The sequence below is a fragment of the Halyomorpha halys genome, unplaced genomic scaffold (genome assembly GCF_000696795.3).
Source record: "Halyomorpha halys isolate HHAL.00 unplaced genomic scaffold, Hhal_1.1 Scaffold436.1, whole genome shotgun sequence".
NCBI lineage: Eukaryota > Metazoa > Arthropoda > Insecta > Hemiptera > Pentatomidae > Halyomorpha > Halyomorpha halys.
The window spans coordinates 294,877-302,953 of NW_027107600.1; the positions used below are offsets into that span (position 1 = coordinate 294,877).

The following is an 8,077-nucleotide window of genomic DNA, read 5'->3' on the forward strand; positions in this document are numbered from 1 at the left end:
AGAAAACAATTAGCTATATTGTATGTATTAACGTTAATATAGCTTTAATAAATAAGTTAATAATAAATTAACAAATAAGTCAATAACAAATAAATAAACATTAATAGAGATCTAATAAATGTTTTATTTTTTATTTTCTCTGCATTCTCAGAAGGTTACCATAGCAACCCAATCTCTTTTCATCACCTAATCAAGGATAATTATGCGTCGCATATTCCTCTGTTGGAAAATTGAGGGATTTGTTTATGCATATGCCAATTGGAACTATCAAAAACATAGTTTATTGAAAATATTTTAATGTACTAAAGATGAAGTATTTCTATATTTTCCTTCCAGCTATCCTAGTTTTTAAATCCTTTTTACAAGGGACTATTTCCATGCAGTGACGAAATCTAGGAGCAGTTGCTCGTTAGGCTAATTGCCTTGTTGCCCGCAGCCCAATATATTGGTTTTCGCAATAATTAGCATTAATTATGAGCTATCAACATTATCCTCAGTTTCTAGCTCCAACTAGTTCTATTGCTCCATATTTGAGGCTCACGCCCCATTTTTTATCTTGTTTTTGAGTCTGTTCATGGGAATCCTTTATTGTTTGTGCTTTCTCCATCGTCTATTTAACCTCTGTTAATTTAATGGTCAACGAAAAGAAATAGCCATGTCTATTGTTTATAAAAATCTACTTTAAGTTATATATTGTCGCTCTCCTTGTAACTTAATTTTAACCTTAACTATTAAGATCTATCTGGACATAAGAAGTTGAGCTTTAGGGCTCCACTAGACCATCGGATTCCTCCCGAATCCAATGCTTACAGTCCGAAATCCTTCGTAAAATCCTTAATGCTCCTTACTTAGTCAAATCATCCATCAGGGAAGACCTCAATGTCCTATATGTTGCCGATTTGGCCAGAACCTGATACCAATCCTTCCATGATAAACTCCCAACCACCCAAACCCATTTGTTTCTAACCTGGCTTTTCCTTCATTACCTAATAGTCCTTCTAGGCGTTTAAAAAGAAGATCTTCGAGATCCTCTCCTCTAGAAATGTTATTTGAGTTCTATCAATGGGTAGATTCTCCATGTGTTTGTATCATGACATTATATCACCTACAGCAAATTTACTTGTTTTATCTATATTTTTATACAGTTGTAAATAACAATAACTAAATTATTTTTTTAAAAATACCTTGACTAAAAAATAGGCACGGTAAATGTCCTTAAACATTAGTTATTAAAATATTTAATGTGCGCGCCCTCAAAAGTTAATTTTTATTCAAGAAACATCTAAAATTTCTCTTCATATCCATGAAGCTACTTACTATAGGAAAAAAGCGTAATAAATAGTACGCTCCCAATACCTCAATGCTCAATGCTTCCCATACCTCCCATTGTATACATGAAGATTTTTTTTTTTTTTCCGAATAACGAAAATTCAATGTTTAGTAATGATCATGAAGAGGTGCTACCCTTACGAGAATAATTATTACGAACCACTTCTTTATAAGAGATTTACTTAGCCTTTTTTTTTTGAGTGCTTATAGACGACTATATGTCAAATTTTTCCTGATACAGTTGTTCAATAATGTAGGTTTTTTTTCTGAATAGTGAAAAAATGATTATTTAGTGAATTTATTTTGTAAAATATCATGTAAAGTGCTAAACCTAAAAAGATAATCATTGTTTATTTTATGGGACATTTAACTAGTTTCAATTTGAGTTTTCATTGGCATCTGTACGTCTAATAATTCCTGGTATTGATAAGCAAAATGTTTTTTTTACCTAAATGACGAAAAATCAACACATGTTTGGAAAGTAACGTGGAAACTATAATACCTTGGAATATAATAATTATAAACTGCTTCAATTTGAGTCACTTGTACATCTAATGGTTACTGAGACATCTAAAGGTTAAGGTTTTTTTTTTCTAAAATGAAATTCCGGTGGTGTGTTCCTGAACTGGTTCACGTTCCCAAGACATTGTATGTTGTGTACAGTACTAAGTTAAAATTGAATTATTTTCAGATTTTAAGAGAAGGCAGAAAATAACATATATTTTTTGCACAACAAAACGAATTCGTTAACCTATAAGATTTGATTGAAACTTAACTCTAAAATAGGTCATACGCGCACTACTTCACTTATACTTGAGATCTGCATCAAGTAGGTATGTTCTTCGTGTTTTATTATTTTTTTTTCATCATTCTCTTTAAACCCACCTCCTTCTCTACTGTTTTCTTATGCTTTCTTCCTTACTCAGGTTATTAAGTTATGTTTACGACATCTTATATTTGCCACATTTTCTTATTAATTTTTTTTTACATACATTTACTATATTTTATTTATATATTTAATTACTAACATATAAGTTTTTTCCATAACTATAATTTTAAATAATCATTTTGTTCTTATGTAATTTATTTTTTAATCTTTCCCTTTTCTTAATTTTAATATCACTTTTTCTTGTATCTTTATCTTCATATAATACTTAGACTGTACATTAGGAACGTGACGGCCGTGGTGATTGGGGCGTAGGTCCCAGGGGCAGTTAATGTTTCTCTCCTGTTCCTTTCTTCTCATATCGGCGCCGTCACCGCCTCTCTTGCCTGAGTGTGGTAAAGTTCTACTCTCTCATGTCCATTTATAGAAGATGTCCTTAAAATGTGCTAGATCTTTCTTCATCTATACAGATCAATATAGCTACAAACAACCAAGATGGCTACCCAAGCCTCCTTCTTCTTATCTTTGCCACTAGATGGCATCGTGAATTTCTATTCAAATGTAAGAGGACACCTTTCTCAAATATACTTTATAAGGATATATATATATATTTAAAATTATTTTATTTTGCATTATTTACTTTTTTCTTTTGTAATATTGTGTGATATGTTCTAATTAAACGTAATTATAAATTTTTCAAATTGTGATTGTAGAAAGATGGTTCGGGTGGTCTGGAAAGGTACAAAAATAGCAAAAAAACTGTTAATTAACAACCCACATTTCGCCCTCCTTCGCATGGCTTCATCAAAGCTAAATGAGCTAAATACAGTGTTTGTATCTAGTTCTCAATTAAAACATTAATGAGTAGATCTTTAGAACTTCTCCAAAATTTTTCAGGTAAGAGTGCCACATTTTTACATACCGTGAACTAAAGTATCTTGTTTTGAAATTTACATAAGTATTTGATTGGCTTACTCCACAGTAGTGCTAAATACATGGAGTCTAACTTTATGAAAAATACAATTTAGTGATTTTGTCTTTTTGGAAAATTAATTGAAAGGTTATAAATTAATTTAATAATTAATAATCCAAATTAAAACAATAAATCTAATTTTTAGAGATTTTTTCATAGTTACCCCAAGTCACTGGTTATTCCAAGAGCATTCATCACTTGTGTGTACTTGTTCTTTTGTTAATAGCTTAAATTGGACTCTTCATGTATTAATACATTGCCTTACCTCAATGTTTGGTTATTTTAAGCTATAAATTAAAATAATAAAATGAAATTAAAATAAATAATTATTAGCAAACATGGTACAAGATATTTAGTACAAACATTAAATGAAATTAACTAAATGATTTAAACTAACTTCCAGAAGAAATGGAAACTAACTTTTCGAATGGTGATTATACAACATTTTATTAAAATACTATTACTCTCTTTTAGGAAAATTAGTTTATGTCTTTTCAAAATTAATTGTCCCAATAGAGTGGACCTTTAATTGTATTTTTGGTAAAGTTAGTTTCCATGTACTCAGCACTATTGTGAAGTAATCTATCGAAATATTGCTTTTAAGTATAGGTATTATTATCTGTGATACTCTAAGATTTAATTTATCATTCTAGTTTTGAGTATTATTATTATTATTTACCGTAGTTCAATGAATAAGAAATAAGCAAAATGAAAAAACAAAGCAAAACCATTGTAACCATCTGCTTTGTTTTCCGTATTTCTCTGTAAGAAATGATCTGTGAATCACCACATGGTTTATTGCGTATTTCCTCTAGATGGTTTAGTGCTTACTCTATCGTTTAGTTATGTTTAGACCAATGAGTTATATTTCTTCTTTGAACCACAATAAATCGTTACTAAGTTTCCAGCGAAAAAGATCCAATATATTTCAATCCAATAAGTTCCATCGCTTTGTGAAATTTCGTTATTTTAAAAGAAATTGTATTTTTGTTAAATACTGTATTAAGTGAAAATACTTTTTGTATGAAGCAGACTTTTTTACTTCTTACATTACCTTTTTAAAATTACTTGTGATTGCTAAATTCCAAAATTACATTGATAGTTTACTGTTAACTAACGGCAATGAGTAGGGTAAACAGAAATATTTCAGCTTGTCTTTTCAACTTCTTTGTTTTGGCAGAACCTTGTGGAATTTACAGTATTAAAATTCGATATACATTGCTATATTAAACATAAATGTTTTTAATCGGAATATTTTATGACAATCTATGAATAGTTAATTAATTTATTTTTTATTTGTTTTCATCTATATGCAGAAAAAGTATCTAGATTATTTTCTTTAATTATTTTGTAAGAATTTTTTCTGGTTCAAAATTCAACCAAACCTCGACGCAAATTCTGATGGAAAATACATTCAAATAACACCATTTTATTAATGGAATAAAATTGTCAAATGGAATAAAATTGTTAAATAGGAAAAAAATAATTATAATATATTGTATTTAGTGTATTGAAAAAAAAATGGTCTTATATCATGTATATATGTCCGACAACTACTAATTGTATATATCCGACACTATGTAGTGTATATATGTCCAATCTTGGATTGATTGGTATGCTGTGTTTTATAGCAATGTATTTGGGCAGCATGGCTAAATAAAGCATTCCTCTCTCTCACAATATTGCGCGTTTCAGGGTTTCTCTGCAAAATTGCACGTTTTGAGGTTTTTGCTGTACTAAAGTGTACGTTTTACTCATTTTGGGAAAAATTCCACGATTTTGATTTTTGTTTAATGATTTTACTAAATTTCATTTAATGTTTGTAATAAATTTCATTTAATGTTTGTACTACATTTCTCGTATTATGTTTATTTATTTTAATTTAATTTACGGTTTAGAATAATTTCTGAACATATAATGAGTTGAATTCAACCTAACAATAAAAGACCAAGTAAACACAAGTGTCGAATGTTCTTGGGATAAAAGTTCAAGAACATGAATATTGTTCTATTAATAATATTGATATTCTACTCATATATAAACCTTATCTAACCTTCATGAAGAGAAGATGGTTGGGGGTGCGGTCAGAAAATAACACCAATAAGTTGTAAAAACTCATTAAAATTTTTATTTCCTTAATTATGTTATCTCAATTATATATTTAATTACCTATATATATAAGTTTTATTTTCCACTTGTTATTAATTTTCATTCTGAACAATTATTTACTTTGATCATTCCGTGTATATATTTTTTTTTTGTTCTTATTGAAGGCTAGAAATACTCTGTCTCCTTTCTCTTAAGTTTCATGTATTTTCTTCAATATTACTATTTTTCAGAGAAACATTTCCAGATTGTTTCGAAATATATCAATGGTTAACCTCAAAGTAGTACTAATTATCGATTTCACGTTGAAAAAAATGTTTTAAACCATATCAAAAACTAGTGTAAATATACATATATTTTTTAGTCCCTTTTTTAGACAATACAAGTCCACTTACAACATTTGTAGTGCTATCTTAAACCTCTTCCCTACGATGTTGAGGGCTGTTTATTTCCCTTGATCAGCCTCTTCTGAATGTTCAACATATTTTTTAAGGTGTTAATTCCTTTTTAAATACCTATTAAATAAAATAGTAATTTAAACTATTATCATTCGCGAACTTTATATGTGAAGGTAAATTGGTTAAATTTAAAGGTGGATATTTCATTATATTATAAATGAAAGGAATATTTCACAAATTTTAATTTGTAAACAACATATTGTACGCTTCGGCTTTTATGCCGTTTTCAGAAACAAAAACTTGATTTGCAGATTCACAGACTCGAACTTCAAAGTCAGGGGGGGTGGTATAATCCTACTTTCCTTCGGTACAAAAAGGAAGCCAAACAGGCCACGCCCGCTAAAGGAAGGTTTACGTTGAGGTCAGAAAGAATGTTCACCATTGTAATCTAAAATGGATCAGAAGCAACCAGTAATTGGATTTTTCTCTTCTCCTACTCCTCTGCGAACCCTCTGAAAGGCACATGAGGCCGAACTTTTTAGCTTCACTTTTTCTGCCAGCTTGCCCCCTCTATTATACTCCTTCCTCTAAGTTCCAAGCAGATTAGGTTATAAAAGAGTTATCAAGATTGCTGTGGTATTTATATTACATATTGATAATAGTTTAATACTGTTTTTAGTATGTCTAATTTAAATTATTTTGGTTATAACTTTAATTAATATTACTCGAGAATTTATTTTCTCAATAATATTTGCATAATGTAACATTATTAACAAATGGATATGAACACATTGTACTATTCATATCCATCTGTAAATAACATCTATTTTTTAAATTTTTGTTAATATAAATTATATTACGTTTTTAATTAGTATCTACTGTTTTTATTTTATTATTTCGAAGTCCAAATTATGTTTTAAAGTAGTTCTATGAGTTCAGAAACCTGTTGACACATTATATTTTACTTTTACTTACATATATATATATATATATATTATATAAAGTAGGGGAAAACATTGCTTGTGAAAATTTTCGATTTCGAATATTCGACAGAGATACATATTTTGAGGTCCCTTAAGTCAAAAAACTTTGTCCTGCTAAATGGCCTGTGTGTCCGTAAGTGTGTATGGAATATTAAAAAAAAAACTAAATCTGTACCGCTACAACCCATGAATGGTCAGGGGTGCAGGACTTTGTAAGAACGTACTGTTACTAGACCAGCGGTTGAGCTAGGCGGTGATTTGGTCAGAATCACGCTCAACCACCAGATTATTACCCCGCTTCACGGCCATATTAAAACAAAATAATTAATCGCCACAGTCGGGATTCGAACCTGGGTCCTGAGAGTTAGTAGCACAGAGCCATTGAGCTACCCACTCCCAAATATATGGAATATATAGTAGGGGAAAGTACTGCGATCGTTGAATATTTTGAATTCCAGTTTTCGACGGAAACGCATGTTTTGAGACACCCTCAGTGGTCCTACAAAATGGTCTGTATCTGTTTCTTTATGATCAACCTAGCCCAAAAATGCAAAATGGTACGAAACTGAAATTACATATTTAAGGTAGAGTATATGCCTGGGATGTGATATAAACGTCTTCGTTAAAATCAACCAATCAGAATCGATTTTTCACTTTTTTTTATTTTATTCAAAATGCTCTTAACGGTGAACCAATAAGCCATTGAGTGGTAATTAATATAAGATAGGTTTTATTCTCATTGAAATATACTATCAGGGCTTAAATTCGGAATTTTCAAAAAAATCTTCGCATAAAGTACATTTAATTTTGTTTATCTTGAATGAAATACAACAGTTCTTGTTGTTAGCGATAATATACAATGTATAAATACAAAATAATAAAGAATTTTATGAATAACTAAAGGAGAAAAAAAAAAAAGAAAAATAGATTAATCCCATTCGAACGAGAAATGCCGATTTTTCTCCTAATCCCTATATCCAATAACTGCTTCGTTATATTTTGTTTTAACTGTTGCATTCTTTACAGTAACAAAATTTATACTTGTTATTCCTATGTCGAGAAAGCCGGAACAGAAAAATGTTAGCGTCAGAAAAATAAACTTTTTTTATTAAAAAATAATAAATAACCAACCAAATTCTCAAAATTCCAAATAAAACTTTCTAACCATCCTAATCCTTTAGTTCAATCCTTATCCAGTTCCATCCATCCCTATAATCCGCCTAGAATGTTGAAACGGCAGTGGCCAAGAGACTTATAGTAAAATAAAAATGGACAATTGGGGTTCTGGCAATAGTCAGGTTCTCTACTCCAGTTGAGTGTTTGCGGCTTTAGCGCACTGGCTCATTACCAGTCCTGCAGCGAGAGGGGTCGCTGGGATCTTATTAGCTCTGCTCTACCCCTC

General features: G+C 30.1%; 1 long non-coding RNA gene across 1 annotated transcript in view; it reads left to right on the forward strand.

The window, feature by feature from the left end:
* Positions 1-2,649, forward strand: part of LOC106682717 (uncharacterized) — a 32,045-nt gene extending 29,396 nt beyond the window's left edge. Inside the window, exon 3 of the long non-coding RNA XR_010843030.1 lies at positions 2,500-2,649. This is a non-coding gene — a long non-coding RNA (uncharacterized lncRNA). The remainder of the gene's footprint in view (positions 1-2,499) is intronic.
* The last annotated feature ends 5,428 nt before the right edge of the window (positions 2,650-8,077 follow it).